The sequence below is a fragment of the Aedes albopictus genome, chromosome 1 (genome assembly GCF_035046485.1).
Source record: "Aedes albopictus strain Foshan chromosome 1, AalbF5, whole genome shotgun sequence".
NCBI classification, from domain to species: domain Eukaryota; kingdom Metazoa; phylum Arthropoda; class Insecta; order Diptera; family Culicidae; genus Aedes; species Aedes albopictus.
This window is the reverse complement of record NC_085136.1, coordinates 254,887,236-254,904,958: the sequence shown is the minus strand read 5'-3', so window position 1 is coordinate 254,904,958 and position 17,723 is coordinate 254,887,236. Positions and strand designations below refer to the sequence as shown.

General features: G+C 40.9%; 1 protein-coding gene and 2 long non-coding RNA genes across 4 annotated transcripts in view; 1 reads left to right on the top strand and 2 right to left on the bottom strand.

Moving 5' to 3' along the window:
• LOC134285583 (uncharacterized) overlaps positions 1-9,103 on the top strand; it is a 24,784-nt gene extending 15,681 nt beyond the window's left edge. For both annotated transcript variants that reach the window (XR_009996485.1, XR_009996484.1), the window contains one exon: positions 856-9,103. This is a non-coding gene — a long non-coding RNA (uncharacterized LOC134285583). The remainder of the gene's footprint in view (positions 1-855) is intronic.
• Positions 1-17,723, bottom strand: part of LOC109417800 (sialin) — a 119,741-nt gene that overhangs the window by 94,873 nt on the left and 7,145 nt on the right. The window lies entirely within an intron of this gene.
• Positions 9,098-17,723, bottom strand: LOC134285584 (uncharacterized). The gene is made up of 3 exons (XR_009996486.1): positions 15,223-17,723; positions 14,994-15,140; positions 9,098-13,252 (listed from the first exon to the last, which is right to left on the bottom strand). It is a non-coding gene; the product is annotated as an uncharacterized LOC134285584 (long non-coding RNA).

Here is a 17,723-nt window from a genome sequence, read left to right as displayed (position 1 = left end):
CATACATCGTTTCTTGATTGCACGCTTCTGAGCTGAGAAAATAGCAAGTGAGTGTTCCCATCCCTGCCACTAGAATAAGACTATAATACTGTTTTAAATTCATGTATTTGTTTAAAAGAGCCTCGTTGGATAAATGTACGCCATGTGTTATGAGACTCTTCAATGGAGAGTATTCATTTAGCAAATACAAGAGTTCAACTGGAAAACGCTTTCCATTTATCGTTTATGGCGGTAAGCCGATAATGTTTCATTGCTCGATTAGCAGGATAACTGACGTTGGACGAGATGACTTCACACCCCGTTTAATGAGGTAGGTTGAATTCCATTCCAGAAATCGAGTACGAATTGCTGCATTCCTACCCATTTGATGGTGAATGAGTAAGCGCAGAATGCAGCAACTTCGAGCAAGTTCAACCTACCTCATTGACCAGGACAAATATCTAAAACTAATGTACAGTTATTGCACAAGTATTGGTCAATTCCTTTTAAATATCATAATGAACTGAATGACTAGTTGCGGATTCTATAACACTAGCCCAAATGTCACTAGCCCGAACGACACTAGCCCGAATGTCACTAGCCCGAATACCACAAGCCCGAATTGAAATTCATCTATCAGTATCTTGATAATAATATAATACGGAAGAACAGCGTGTGGGCTAGTGTCTTTCGGGCTAGTGACTTTCGGACTAGTGTTACAGAATCCTAGTTGCGACCTTGGTTGCGACAGATGGACCCAAAATTGTGCAATGACTGTAATATGTAAAAGATGATAGAAGAGATTTGCGATGTCACACGAATAAAAAGCATCATTTTTTAATCATTTTATTTCTTTGTTTTTAAAACGGATTTCAGCTTATCGTAGAGAGTAACAAACACAACTTCATTTGTGAAGATTAACTAGGGCGTTTTCCGCTGTAGAACCGGAAGTATGGCCGGCTTATATATATAAAAACAAGTTCAAGAAAAATAACCGAATTCAGTTTAACAAGTACGCCTCCTACGCTACACCGAGTCCATAGAAATTGCCTTCCAGTCGTAGAGATGGTGCAGAATTTTGTCGAAGACATCACCGTTCAATTTTATGAGCAGGATATTCTGCAAGACTTCATCAGAGAGTCCACATCGAAGATCAGAAAATACTAGATTTAAAGCGCTAAACGCCCTTTCTACCGACACTTGGGTTGAGGGAGCCGCTAGTATAACCATCGCCAACTCATAGAGCTCTGGATGTGTGCTCTTACGTGCTCTCCAGTGGTTCCAAGGATCATAGTTGAATGGCTGTCGGGGTTCTGCTTCCAACTGTCGTAGCTGCTTATGGAATGAAGATGTTTCGCATGCAAATGATGACGACCCTCCAAACATCTCAGTGATGAAACTGTCCATGTCGTCCTGACTTGCTGATTGATCCAAAGATGCAGAGGAAGTTTGGTCAGCTGACGAACCACCTCCTGATGTAGAAGGGACAGCCTCCTTGATTGATTTCAGTCGAAGCCATAGGGTTTTGAGAAAGTTCTGAAATAAAAGTACAATGAATTGAGTATTTTTTCTCGATTTCCTGGAAGATTCTAATACGAAAGGTAATTTCATTTACACACCTGCACTGATTCTTTTTCATCTCCTGTCGTGAAAACCGTTGATCCGGGGAAGTTTAGTCGTGGGTCCATGTATATTGATGCTTTGAAGCCAATGCTTTCAGTTAGCTTCTTAAGCCGATCCTTCAATGCTTGTGATAACGGCTTCGAATATGGACTGTCAATTTTTTCGACATCGTAAATTGTTCTTAACCATTGCAAGTAAAACTCGTTCAACGGAACGTGCTTTTTTTGCAATGTTTTTGTCAGCTCGTAAACTGGTTCGAAGGCGTTAACGAAATTTTTCAAAAATAACCAGTCAGCATCCGATAGCTCTGAGGAGAAAAAAATGTTATTTAGTTTATAGGCTTATAGGCTCATCATGAAAAAAATACAACCAGAAAAGACCCACTACAGGTCAAGAATGGAACCCTTAATATGAAACTGCTGCTATACTCACCAAGCTCTTTGTACTGCTGGCCCAGTTTGCGGTAAAATACTTCTTGCTTGACGATGGAATTACACATTTTGTATTTTCCATTCCAGCGAGTGACACCCCACAATGGAGCTGTTGTTGCCTTCATGTGTTCAAAGAACAAACTGTATTTAACTTTTCGGGAATCTTTTACAAATTCGGTGATTTTCTTCACATCTGCATCATTCTTTTTGACCACATCACCAACAGCCAGCTGTACGGTGTGAGCTGCACATCGAACAAGATTCAGATGAGAGCCAATTTCTTGGCTTACAGATTCCAGGAACACGTCAGTGTCTTCGGATTCCGGCACTTCTGGGTTAGCTTCGATAGCTTCGATTTCTGCCAGTTTCTGCAATTGCTTAATAGCAGAAATCATATTTGCACCATTGTCCGAGGTAGCAGAATAGATTTGAGAGATGTCCACTTCAAAGGCCTGCAGCGTTTCGAGGATTATTTCCTTGAGGAATTTTCCTGTTTGTCCCTCCTTGACTTCGAGCACGGCTAAAAGTAGGTTAGGGGTGGTGGGGGTAAAGTGGACAACCTAAGCATTTTGGTCGTTTCCCGCGGAAATGCGGCAAAATCCATCTGCTTTTCCGAGTAACATGGAAGGTAATGATATACTCTAAAAATCTTGTAAGGGGTTGCCTTCAAAAAATATTGTTTTCTTTAATTATTTTCTTCACCAAATCGTGCATCAAAATAGCGTGAAAAAAATTGGTGGGGGTAAAATGGACAATCGATGGGGTAAAATGAACAAGTCGTTAAAAGTTATATAACAGCATATTGTTTCTATGTTTTTAAAAACAAACTATCAAATTTCATACGATACCTCTATTTTGTTGTTTTCAAACTTTTAATACAAACTTTGAAACACACTTAAATAATTATTGTAAAAATAGTGTAGAAAACAACTAGGGGCAAGACACTGTGAAATCCGGAGCAACTCTGAACAATCCTGAGTAACTCTTTTTGGTCGAATCCATTCAGAAACGTCTCTACGAAGCGGGAAATCAGGCAAGACTGCTCGATTTTTCACTCGTATCAGGCAACACTTCGGGATAACCAGAGTGATCCAGAGCAATCCAGAGAAATTCTGAGCAACACTTCGATAACAGAGTTACTCTCGCTGTATCTGTCTTGCCCCTAGGAAAACAAGCACTGTTTTGGATGAAAATTATATTTTGTTGATATGAAATTTTTTTTTATAACTTTTTACTTCAACTATCTCACGATAGGTATGACGGCTAATGATTCTGAAGTTTGCAAAAAAATATATGAAATTTTGGTGAAATTTGAACCGATTGTCCATTTTACCCCCACCGGTCTGATTTTGTTAAAATTATTCCCAAAACATTTTTTTTTACAAAACTTATTTTTTTTCGGTCAAATATATTCATCTACGTGGGCTCTATTGGTATAGGGTGTAAAACTTGTTATAATTTGAAAATAACTTACGAGAAAACCTTAGCAATTATAAGCAAATTTTACATCATTTCCGATTTTTCACGTGATTTTTAAAGTTTTTGTCATCTTGAAGAGGTTTATTTGATTTCAGTGGTCAAGATCAGCAAAAGTATAATGATTCATGCTTAGGCATAAGCTTCAATCGTTGAAACATTTTGAAAAACAATAAAAGCCATGAAACTGTACCCTGTCCATTTTACCCCACCTGTCCACTTTACCCCACCACCCCTACAGTGAAAAACACCGACGTTATTGTGGATTTATCGGCTACTTGTATTCTACCGGTTACTTAGGTAGCCATTACAAAGAAGCCGTTTTCATATAAAAATCAACTTGATTGTCAAAAAATGAATGTCGCTGAGTAGCTACTGGCAACGAAGAATAGCGCATACAATAAAAATGTTAAAAATCATTTTTATATTATTCTTTTTATAAAACGGCTACTTTGGAGGCCATACTGAAGCGACCGGTAGAATACAAGTAGCCGGGAAATCCACAATATTTTTGTTTGAAAAGAAAGGCGGTGGAAATAATACAGGGATGTTCAGTTTGTTTATTGATGATAGGTACTTACCAAGCGTTCGAATTACAATTTCTCCTCCTTTCTCGTACTGTGCTTGGATGCACACTATGTGGCGGTTATGTTTTGATGCAGAATCAATCATGATCGAGATCATTTTTCCGCGCATCTCTTCTTTAATCGCCTCCTTGATTTTATGGGCTGCAGCGGTTAGGTGGTCTTTGATGCTGTGCCGGTTTATACCGAATTTGAGAGCATCAGTGAGAGGGTTCAAAATCAATCGGAAACCTTCCCACTCGAAGCAGTAGAGGGGGAGATGATGCTGTGTGACCAACTTGATGCAGCCCTGTAGTAGAATCGTTTTGTCGATGGCAACCAGAACCTTCGGAACAATGCGACTTTTTTTCTCCGGTACTTCGGTTTTTCCAATAAGCTGCAGCCGAGCAGCGGCTTCCGGATGTTTCGTTCGGAAATGTCTCAGGAAATTCCCGATGTCCAGCCGCTCCTGACGATACACGCATCCGCTCATCGGATCTATCATGCATCGATGAGTGCTTTCCTCGACACGCATGCATTCCAACGCACGGGTGCTGAAATTATCTTTCCGTTTTTCACTACTTTCGGCCATTTCCACAAAATTGAATCACACGCGTCGGGAAAACAAACAAAACTGATGATGGTGCTAAGACGACGACGACGGCGGCGGAGACAAACGTCAAACTTGGTGATAGTATTGAGAGAGAATGAACCACCTGACAAGTTTTTCAAGTAGATTCATTCAACGCTTGATGGTTTTTATTATTTTTTTGTCCTCGCATACAAACACAAAGAGAATAGAGGGCAAACAATAAGAGAGCATTCTAGTTTCATCGACATACGTCGCTCTTTCGTCGTCACTGATGAATGACGCATCGAAATGAAGATTTTTTTGAGGTGAAGATTTATTTTTGGTTTTCGTCAACCGTCACTGACGAAAAAGATGGTTACCAACTCTGGTCACGATAAATTGTTTCCTGGTGTTAATGACCGCTGTAAATGTATTGCGAGCGAATAACGGTGTATCTTTACCATTGGATGCAGATTATAAATTTTTTTCTTTATTATGTCGATGCGTAATTTGCCTTAGAGCACTTTGAGAAATGCCTAACTACTCTTCAAATTGTATATTACAGTACACTGAAATCTCTTTTTGTACTCAAGGTGTATACATTAAAATGTGCATAAACTTTTGACGATCTTGCAACTAATGCGACGCCCAGAGTTTTTCAGCTGTGGGTGTATTTTGGGATGGTGTTTCGACTAATCGATTTGTGTACGCGCTGTTTCCTTTGTCGTGAATATTAGGCCGTCCCTTAAATCTTTTGCAAAAAGAGGAAATGATGAATATTAGTTATTTGAAAATGATCTTTTTAGCTAAAAAAATGATCGTGTCTGTATCTCAAAGCTGAGTGGTATGTAACAAGTGTCAGTGTAACGTCCAGTATTGATGAGATTTGTCGCGTGTAGTATTCGTTGAATTTTGTATTAAAAAAAAGAAAACGTTTGTAGTTAGGTTAAGTGTAACGTCCCAAAAATCCCACGAACGCAGCCATCACTGCACTGCCCTATACAAGGACGACGGTAGTTCTGCTAGCCACCACCAGGCTGCACAGGACTGCACGAATAGGCGGCCATGGGGGTGGCGAAATGGGCGGCCATGGGAGGCGAACTGGGTGGCCATGATGAGGAGGATCTTCGGCACTTACGACGGGTCAATGGCCAATGGTTCGGGGTCAACGATCTTCAAAACGGAGGATCATTAGCCTGGTGATCTTCAGAGACAACAGTCGTTTGAAAAGTTGGTAGAAGGAAAGTTTGTTGAAGAAAAGTAAAGTTGGAAGGAAGCTTAGTTGGAGAAGTTAATAGAAAGAATTGAAAGCACGGAAAAGTGGAAAGAAGGAGAAAAGGAAAGTGGAGAAGTTGGAGCAATCCGGACATCCAGGTAAATTCCGTAACAATACCCCGAACCTAGCCCATCCGTATAGTGCTTAACCCGCCATCGCGATTCTCCCATTGTGCCCACAGGACCTCGCGGTTTTTATTTTAAAACCGAACTTTGCGGTATCTTTTGGAGCCACACCGCAGCGTAGTCCCTACTCACCTTTTTGTAGTGCGTCCGCATCACCCCTGTACCCGATACAACCACCAAACGCGCCGACGAACCCAGGCTTTTTCCAGTGACTCTACGGATCACTGAAGCCTCGAGTCCGTCAACACACTCGAGGGGCGCACGGGACAGGAGGAAGGTCCGCGAGAGGCTGCAGCCATCGAGAAAGAGGAAAGGAGAAGAATTGCCCGCCCCCTGGCCCAGGAAGGAGGAGTGAAGCCAGTGGACAGGCGAAAGGAGCGGAGCGAAGGCGTTGCAGTGCGCGGGGCCCCAAAGAAGTGAGAACGAAGTGCGAATAAGGTAGGAGTAGAGAAGTAAGAAAGTGGGAGGCGTCGTCCGGTGTTAAGGGCGGACGCCAGAAAGCTAGGAGGGAGATAGCTAGAGGAAAGTGGTAGGAGAGTAGGACGTCAAGAAGGAAGTGAAATAAAAGTGTACACGAGACCAAGAATATAGAGGGAGTTTCTTTAGCCGATCTATAAGTGTTTTCTTTCGCGGAGTGTCACGAGCGTCTTGCCGACCCTGAGGCTTGAAGACGGGGGTTTCATCCTTGCTGGGAGTAACACGGCTCTTGCTCAGTTACAGGTAGCTGAAAGGAACATAAACTTCTAAAAAATTGTTTAAAAGCAAAAAAACATGAATATTTTGTGAGGAAAAATACTAGATTCTATTAAAACTAACGATTATAGGACCCTAAAGGGCCAAAAATGTGCTTAGAATTAGGGTTTTGTAGACGTTTGCTAAGTGCAACATGTTTACGTTTTAGTAGAATCGGGTATTTTTTTTTTTTCAAAAATAAAATAAATGTTTATTTCTTCATACAATTTTTGAGAAGTTTAAGTCGCTTGAGAAACCACTTAGCTTTGAAACACCGACTTCAGTTCTCAAGAAAAGGTTATTCTTTGAGAATTAGGTTTTTAAATTAAGAAAAATGTATTGATTTTTTGATTTTATACGAAAGAACACCTTTTTCTGAAACACCATGATTTTTTTCAGATCTTTAGAACTTCATTTTGGTATCTAAAATCGCTTTGGAAGAGATTTTTCAAAATCACCTTTTGACAGCTGGCCAATTGCTTGACAGCTTCGCCCAGTACAAAATGCGACGAGGGGTGATTCGACAAATCGCTCCCATACAAACGTCTTACTGATTTTTAAATAGGTTCCCGGGCTCCAAAAATCATGAAAATTTGGATTTCGGCTCAGTTTTGCATGCAGATTCTGAATATAGAATTATCTCAACACCGCTAAAGAAACCAATTAGAGAAGGGGTCAAGAGGGTTTCTAGAGTTTCATAAGAGCCTTAAATGATGGGGTTCCAGGGAGTTTCAGGGGTGTTTGAGGGGCTTCATGAGAATTTAAGATGGCTTACTGTAGTTTTAGAGACTCATAGCTGAGCTTCAGGGGCATTCAAGATGAGTTTCTCGGGGGTGTTTCTGATTTGTTATACACAATTTATAGCCCTTTGAGAGGCGTTTCAAGATATTCAGTGAGCTGCAGAGCCACCCTGGAAAGTTCCGGAGACCCCATGAAAACCATTGAAACGGCCCTTAAATCTCTTGAGTCCTCCTGAGACCACCTGATACGCCCCTGAGGAAACCTTTTGAAATCATCCTAAGATACTTTTGAACTCCAGAAAAGTCTCCTAAAAACCTCTGGAACGCTCTGAGCCCATCTTGAACGCCAGTGATTCTTCCTGAGACCCCATGAAACGCCCCTAAAATCCTCATGAAACGCCCCTGCAACCTTCTCAGACTTACTTACTTTCAGTCCTGGGTACCCATGGTGGTGCAGAGGTCCGAATTGAAAGATTTCCATCCTGGGCGATTGCCGGCCATTGCCTTGACCTTTGGCCAGGTCAAATTTCTGTTGCTTGATTTCGTTGTTGAGGCTGCGCCGCAATGAGCCTCTGGGTCTGCCTCTGCTGCGATGACCTGCTGGGTTCCAGTCTAACGCTTGCTTGCAGATTTCGTTTCCGCCCCTGAGTAGTTTGTGGACGACCCACCTCCACTTTCGCCCCCGAATTCCTGTCGCTATCGGCTTTTGATGACATCGACGATGGAGCTCCACGTTGGAGATTGTTACATCCTGGAGTTCGGGGTGGCCGAGACACATGATAGTGGAATGATACTCCAGGTGTAAACAAGAACAAATTAAAACGTAACTTTATTTACACAAAACTTTACATGACTATGACGCGACACGTACACGGTAGGACGACTACAATACTTCTAATCCTAATGTCTGCCTTTGTGCTTCAACCGATCGCATATTGAAATGCTATCGGTGAGCAAGCAGAGCGGCGAGAGACGCGAGACTGTTCAGTGGTTCTCAACAGAGATCCAATTGTGAGGCCACCATGCACGAATTATGTACCGCAGGCATCTATTGATGCAGCCGTTGAGTGTTCTCCACTGGTACACACCAGGTTTCATTAACGTATAGCAGCAAAGATTTCACGTTCGTGTTGAAAATTGTCGGATTTTGGTGCGTCGACTGATCTGGTTGTTTATCCATACATGTCTTAAACTCGCAAAAGCAGGCATCGCCTTCTTGATCCGTTCACCTATGTCGATCTTGGTGCTGCCATCTGCCGCCATTTGGCTACCAAGATATTGGAAGCTTTCAACATTCTCCACTGATTGCACAGCTACCGTAAAGCTGCCGCTGAGGAACGATTGGCAAGATCATCGAGCTTGCTCTGCATATCAGATCGCCGTTGAGCAAGGAGAGCAAGGAGAGCAACGTCATCAGTCAATTAGAAGTTATTATTTAGGTGCTCCATGGTAATGGGCTGCTAAAGTAATCCACGATTTAGTTCACGGTCAATCGCACCTACCAGGATCTCGTTGATTACGATGAGGAACAGTAGCGATGATAGTCTACATCCTTGCCTCCAGAGTTGGTAACCATCTTTTTCGTCAGTGACGGTTGACGAAAACCAAAAATAAATCTTCACCTCAAAAAAATCTTCATTTCGATGCGTCATTCATCAGTGACGACGAAAGAGCGACGTATGTCGATGAAACTAGAATGCTCTCTTATTGTTTGCCCTCTATTCTCTTTGTGTTTGTATGCGAGGACAAAAAAATAATAAAAACCATCAAGCGTTGAATGAATCTACTTGAAAAACTTGTCAGGTGGTTCATTCTCTCTCAATACTATCACCAAGTTTGACGTTTGTCTCCGCCGCCGTCGTCGTCGTCTTAGCACCATCATCAGTTTTGTTTGTTTTCCCGACGCGTGTGATTCAATTTTGTGGAAATGGCCGAAAGTAGTGAAAAACGGAAAGATAATTTCAGCACCCGTGCGTTGGAATGCATGCGTGTCGAGGAAAGCACTCATCGATGCATGATAGATCCGATGAGCGGATGCGTGTATCGTCAGGAGCGGCTGGACATCGGGAATTTCCTGAGACATTTCCGAACGAAACATCCGGAAGCCGCTGCTCGGCTGCAGCTTATTGGAAAAACCGAAGTACCGGAGAAAAAAAGTCGCATTGTTCCGAAGGTTCTGGTTGCCATCGACAAAACGATTCTACTACAGGGCTGCATCAAGTTGGTCACACAGCATCATCTCCCCCTCTACTGCTTCGAGTGGGAAGGTTTCCGATTGATTTTGAACCCTCTCACTGATGCTCTCAAATTCGGTATAAACCGGCACAGCATCAAAGACCACCTAACCGCTGCAGCCCATAAAATCAAGGAGGCGATTAAAGAAGAGATGCGCGGAAAAATGATCTCGATCATGATTGATTCTGCATCAAAACATAACCGCCACATAGTGTGCATCCAAGCACAGTACGAGAAAGGAGGAGAAATTGTAATTCGAACGCTTGGTAAGTACCTATCATCAATAAACAAACTGAACATCCCTGTATTATTTCCACCGCCTTTCTTTTCAAACAAAAATATTGTGGATTTCCCGGCTACTTGTATTCTACCGGTCGCTTCAGTATGGCCTCCAAAGTAGCCGTTTTATAAAAAGAATAATATAAAAATGATTTTTAACATTTTTATTGTATGCGCTATTCTTCGTTGCCAGTAGCTACTCAGCGACATTCATTTTTTGACAATCAAGTTGATTTTTATATGAAAACGGCTTCTTTGTAATGGCTACCTAAGTAACCGGTAGAATACAAGTAGCCGATAAATCCACAATAACGTCGGTGTTTTTCACTGTAGGGGTGGTGGGGTAAAGTGGACAGGTGGGGTAAAATGGACAGGGTACAGTTTCATGGCTTTTATTGTTTTTCAAAATGTTTCAACGATTGAAGCTTATGCCTAAGCATGAATCATTATACTTTTGCTGATCTTGACCACTGAAATCAAATAAACCTCTTCAAGATGACAAAAACTTTAAAAATCACGTGAAAAATCGGAAATGATGTAAAATTTGCTTATAATTGCTAAGGTTTTCTCGTAAGTTATTTTCAAATTATAACAAGTTTTACACCCTATACCAATAGAGCCCACGTAGATGAATATATTTGACCGAAAAAAAATAAGTTTTGTAAAAAAAAATGTTTTGGGAATAATTTTAACAAAATCAGACCGGTGGGGGTAAAATGGACAATCGGTTCAAATTTCACCAAAATTTCATATATTTTTTTGCAAACTTCAGAATCATTAGCCGTCATACCTATCGTGAGATAGTTGAAGTAAAAAGTTATAAAAAAAAATTTCATATCAACAAAATATAATTTTCATCCAAAACAGTGCTTGTTTTCCTAGGGGCAAGACAGATACAGCGAGAGTAACTCTGTTATCGAAGTGTTGCTCAGAATTTCTCTGGATTGCTCTGGATCACTCTGGTTATCCCGAAGTGTTGCCTGATACGAGTGAAAAATCGAGCAGTCTTGCCTGATTTCCCGCTTCGTAGAGACGTTTCTGAATGGATTCGACCAAAAAGAGTTACTCAGGATTGTTCAGAGTTGCTCCGGATTTCACAGTGTCTTGCCCCTAGTTGTTTTCTACACTATTTTTACAATAATTATTTAAGTGTGTTTCAAAGTTTGTATTAAAAGTTTGAAAACAACAAAATAGAGGTATCGTATGAAATTTGATAGTTTGTTTTTAAAAACATAGAAACAATATGCTGTTATATAACTTTTAACGACTTGTTCATTTTACCCCATCGATTGTCCATTTTACCCCCACCAATTTTTTTCACGCTATTTTGATGCACGATTTGGTGAAGAAAATAATTAAAGAAAACAATATTTTTTGAAGGCAACCCCTTACAAGATTTTTAGAGTATATCATTACCTTCCATGTTACTCGGAAAAGCAGATGGATTTTGCCGCATTTCCGCGGGAAACGACCAAAATGCTTAGGTTGTCCACTTTACCCCCACCACCCCTAACCTACTTTTAGCCGTGCTCGAAGTCAAGGAGGGACAAACAGGAAAATTCCTCAAGGAAATAATCCTCGAAACGCTGCAGGCCTTTGAAGTGGACATCTCTCAAATCTATTCTGCTACCTCGGACAATGGTGCAAATATGATTTCTGCTATTAAGCAATTGCAGAAACTGGCAGAAATCGAAGCTATCGAAGCTAACCCAGAAGTGCCGGAATCCGAAGACACTGACGTGTTCCTGGAATCTGTAAGCCAAGAAATTGGCTCTCATCTGAATCTTGTTCGATGTGCAGCTCACACCGTACAGCTGGCTGTTGGTGATGTGGTCAAAAAGAATGATGCAGATGTGAAGAAAATCACCGAATTTGTAAAAGATTCCCGAAAAGTTAAATACAGTTTGTTCTTTGAACACATGAAGGCAACAACAGCTCCATTGTGGGGTGTCACTCGCTGGAATGGAAAATACAAAATGTGTAATTCCATCGTCAAGCAAGAAGTATTTTACCGCAAACTGGGCCAGCAGTACAAAGAGCTTGGTGAGTATAGCAGCAGTTTCATATTAAGGGTTCCATTCTTGACCTGTAGTGGGTCTTTTCTGGTTGTATTTTTTTCATGATGAGCCTATAAGCCTATAAACTAAATAACATTTTTTTCTCCTCAGAGCTATCGGATGCTGACTGGTTATTTTTGAAAAATTTCGTTAACGCCTTCGAACCAGTTTACGAGCTGACAAAAACATTGCAAAAAAAGCACGTTCCGTTGAACGAGTTTTACTTGCAATGGTTAAGAACAATTTACGATGTCGAAAAAATTGACAGTCCATATTCGAAGCCGTTATCACAAGCATTGAAGGATCGGCTTAAGAAGCTAACTGAAAGCATTGGCTTCAAAGCATCAATATACATGGACCCACGACTAAACTTCCCCGGATCAACGGTTTTCACGACAGGAGATGAAAAAGAATCAGTGCAGGTGTGTAAATGAAATTACCTTTCGTATTAGAATCTTCCAGGAAATCGAGAAAAAATACTCAATTCATTGTACTTTTATTTCAGAACTTTCTCAAAACCCTATGGCTTCGACTGAAATCAATCAAGGAGGCTGTCCCTTCTACATCAGGAGGTGGTTCGTCAGCTGACCAAACTTCCTCTGCATCTTTGGATCAATCAGCAAGTCAGGACGACATGGACAGTTTCATCACTGAGATGTTTGGAGGGTCGTCATCATTTGCATGCGAAACATCTTCATTCCATAAGCAGCTACGACAGTTGGAAGCAGAACCCCGACAGCCATTCAACTATGATCCTTGGAACCACTGGAGAGCACGTAAGAGCACACATCCAGAGCTCTATGAGTTGGCGATGGTTATACTAGCGGCTCCCTCAACCCAAGTGTCGGTAGAAAGGGCGTTTAGCGCTTTAAATCTAGTATTTTCTGATCTTCGATGTGGACTCTCTGATGAAGTCTTGCAGAATATCCTGCTCATAAAATTGAACGGTGATGTCTTCGACAAAATTCTGCACCATCTCTACGACTGGAAGGCAATTTCTATGGACTCGGTGTAGCGTAGGAGGCGTACTTGTTAAACTGAATTCGGTTATTTTTCTTGAACTTGTTTTTATATATATAAGCCGGCCATACTTCCGGTTCTACAGCGGAAAACGCCCTAGTTAATCTTCACAAATGAAGTTGTGTTTGTTACTCTCTACGATAAGCTGAAATCCGTTTTAAAAACAAAGAAATAAAATGATTAAAAAATGATGCTTTTTATTCGTGTGACATCGCAAATCTCTTCTATCATCTTTTACATATTACAGTCATTGCACAATTTTGGGTCCATCTGTCGCAACCAAGGTCGCAACTAGGATTCTGTAACACTAGTCCGAAAGTCACTAGCCCGAAAGACACTAGCCCACACGCTGTTCTTCCGTATTATATTATTATCAAGATACTGATAGATGAATTTCAATTCGGGCTTGTGGTATTCGGGCTAGTGACATTCGGGCTAGTGTCGTTCGGGCTAGTGACATTTGGGCTAGTGTTATAGAATCCGCAACTAGTCATTCAGTTCATTATGATATTTAAAAGGAATTGACCAATACTTGTGCAATAACTGTACATTAGTTTTAGATATTTGTCCTGGTCAATGAGGTAGGTTGAACTTGCTCGAAGTTGCTGCATTCTGCGCTTACTCATTCACCATCAAATGGGTAGGAATGCAGCAATTCGTACTCGATTTCTGGAATGGAATTCAACCTACCTCATTAAACGGGGTGTGAAGTCATCTCGTCCAACGTCAGTTATCCTGCTAATCGAGCAATGAAACATTATCGGCTTACCGCCATAAACGATAAATGGAAAGCGTTTTCCAGTTGAACTCTTGTATTTGCTAAATGAATACTCTCCATTGAAGAGTCTCATAACACATGGCGTACATTTATCCAACGAGGCTCTTTTAAACAAATACATGAATTTAAAACAGTATTATAGTCTTATTCTAGTGGCAGGGATGGGAACACTCACTTGCTATTTTCTCAGCTCAGAAGCGTGCAATCAAGAAACGATGTATGGACGACTTTTGTCTTGTGGTTTTGTCTCAAAGTTTGCTGAATAGAGTAGAGGTAGCAAACGCATATACCAAAGTCGTGACGGAGCTTTGAAAGCGAGTGTAATTTACATTCAGCTCGTGGAGAGTTGCTTTCGCAGCTCCCTCGCGACTTCGGTATGCGTGTGCGACCTCTACTATATTCGACAAACTTTTACACAAAACCATAAGGCAAAAGTCGTCCATACATCGGTTTTTGTTTGCACGCTTCTGAGCTGAGAAAATAGCAAGTGAGTGTAACTCTTTGCAAGTGAGTGTTCCCATCTTTGTCTAGTGGAATGTATTGTGCATAATGATGTTTTTTAAAAGCTCATATTTCACAAAAACTGACTTTGGCCCAACTCGAATGAGCTGCAGGTAGGACTGAGATTCGATTCACGACTAACGTCCAGTTTTAGAAACGATGCTAAAGTAAATTATGTTATTGATTCAGTTGAAACCCGGAATTTGGTGTGAGCGATAATCGATCTTTCTCCAAATCTATGCATCAGACGTAACTTCGTAACGTTGTGTAGATCATCAGGTCTGCTAAACAACGCCCCACTTCCGAAGTTAGGTCCGGCGCGAGGATTTGGAGAAAATCGATTTTCGCTCGCACCAATTTCCGGGCTTCAACTGCATTGATAAGAACGGGTATCAGTGTGAGAGGAATATTGCTACCACGGCAGATTTCTTCATCGGAGACCTCGATTATGCGGTAATTGGGTTGAACCGTTTGCCAGGTTAGCTGAACGAGTCTAACCTAGATTCACATAGAATAAGTATGGTAAAAAGTAAATATACCTAAGTCGTGCTTTATGTGATATTAAGCCTTTACTATGTCCGTGTAGTTTAACTTGTTTAATACTAACTTGAGTTGGTAAACCGCCAAGTGGAGCCTTTGTAAAAATGGTAAATGATGATGAGCCCTTTGCGTTATGTTGTTCAGTGTCAGTATCTTCATTATTCACGGCAAGCAATGTGGTCCTACTTAGGTACATATGGTTTTTCCCTTTGTTCTAAAAAAGAGGAAAAGTACAATGCATATATGTTTTACCAATCCGAATTTTTCGTTTTATAAATTAGTAGTGTGGCGTATACTCAGCCTTATTTAGATTTTCTTCAGCTCTGTCAGGTGTTTCTTGTAATATTTCCAACCTGAGAATTTCAACCAATACGCAAGAACAGCACATAGTCCTTACACTTGAATATTGAAAACCGTGAAAATAATACTTAGTTTTGATTATTAAATGAAACTTTCATTTCTTGAATGAAGGTACAGCGTCCGTTCGCTCGTTGCAAACCCGCTCGTTGCAACGCTTTTTAGTTGCAAGTCCGCTAATTGCAAAATTTGACAAGTTTTTGCAATTAAAAAGCAATCAAGTGTCAAATTCGTGCTGTCAGTCATGCTGTCAGTGCATTTCGATGCACTTTAGTGTCAAAGTGACGTTGCAATTAGCGAATGGCATTCGCTCGTTGCAAAGTAAACATTTTGCAACGAGCGAACGGCCGCTGTATAGGATGACCGGGTAACGTTTCAAGTTCTTGAGGAATAATGACAACTTGAAAACTTTCGTCCTGGCTAGCCTACTAAGCCTACTGGTTAGAACGCGATCAGCACTGCTTGCTTCGATAACAGCATAACATTTGATTCTAGTGATAGGTTTTCATGCGCAATTAATATCAAACCATCCTTAATAGATCTATGCTCTAAGCCTCAAAGCGGGTGTTCTCCTAATTTAGAGTAAAGGCCATGAAAATTAAGCAGAATGCGTATTCATCGAGTATCGAATGAACAAAAATGCTCGACTAAATTTATTATTTTTTCGTCAAGCAAAACATGACAACTGATGAAATGGTTCAGTTGTGGATCTCTTTCGAGCAACTGACAGAAGTAAGAGAGCGACGATGTACTCGAATATTTTTTTTCACTACGTACCTAGAAGGTGACTGTGTTCATGAATAAACCGTCAAGCGATGTTTTGTTTGTGACGAAGATAGAAATAAAATGTTCATCGTCACTGAATATAATGTCATTATGCTGATGGCCAACAACCCTGATCGTGACACTTTTACCACAAACAGACGTATCACTTGGAACAAAAGGCATTTAAAATCATCGTCACGGAACCATAATAGCAAATTAGGCGGTAGTGAGCAAACGCCAAACAGGAGCGAAAACGACGCGAGCGCCGTGAGTGAGCGATTTGCGTACTACAAAACATTTGAATTATCCGTTTAAAAGGGAAACGATGGAAAGTGAGTAGAGTAAGACGTCTGTTTGTCTGTGCTTTTACGGTTGTTCCTTTAGATCCATCAGCCAATGCAATTGGTCGGCGCGTAAATGAACACAAACATGAAGTGTTTTTAAATCGTCATAATCAATCACAGATTCACAGTCTTGGCTATCCATGAAAGAACTAATGGTTTTCACGTTTAAGAATTGAGTGAATTAATTGAATATACTAATCCTAGTGCTTCAAAGAAGTCGGTAGCCTAGGTCTAGCTCGGGGCAACCATAAGTATAACATTCGCGAGCCATAAAAATAACTACCGGTACTAATAGCAGTAGCAAAACAATGCTCATGCGTTTAAAACGAAGCGCAAAAGAATTGGGCAGAAGAAGACGTGAAATATTATTGGAAATAGCGGGAATAGCCACTAAATTCCTCCCAGCAAGCTACGAAAGCATTTCCCGCATTTTCCCTTTAGGTATGATTTGGACTCTGTGGCACACGCCACTTTCTTGACGCCTACTCACCAGGAAGCCCTACAGCAGTCAGTGTGTGAAACTGCTCATAGCTTTCAACAGAAGAGAGCGGGATGAAATGCACTTCACACTTTATGTGGCCATAAATAAAAATTAACTAAGACCCATCATGCGACAATTCAATTTGCGCCGATTTTTTGCTACCTTTAGAATGGTTGAAGAATAGTGGGCAGAATTCAACCTGGAGCTCAGAAAATCCACAATATGGCCCAACTAACATTTATTGTGAGTGTAAAAATCAACAAAGCGTCCTCAATACGACTTGATGCTGAGTACTGTGTTGTACATATGGACGAAAGCTTCCATGCAAGCCATATACCAATGAATCTGGCGAACTTAATCCACATGTATATGCTGTGCGGGCAGCTTCTATGCCACAAAGTCATAGCTCTTTTCTCAGCTCCTATGTAACCACTAACTGAATAACATCTTGAAAAGGCGCTTTTTCAGCCTCATTAATCGATTAAATATAATTAGGTTATGGATACCGGTGACGCAATACATGTGAAACTGGAACTATCGCTTTAGAAATTGAATAATTAAAGTACTTGACACTACTTGGAATCGAACTCCCGATCTCCGTATCCACTGGTCCCGATGATGTCCGCGCTGTCAAACTGCTATATATAAATAGCATAAAAAATAGCACTTTTGCAGACAAGGCTTCATAATTGTACCACAAGAAACCTTACCCAACTTCAAAATTCAAGTTGGCTGCCCAAAATGCGAAATGCCAACTCGCAATTTAAGATAATGGCTGGTTTATGGAGATTTCGATCTTAAAACCATTTAAGGACAAGGTATTTGGAGTACATAGCTCAAATTTTCTAGA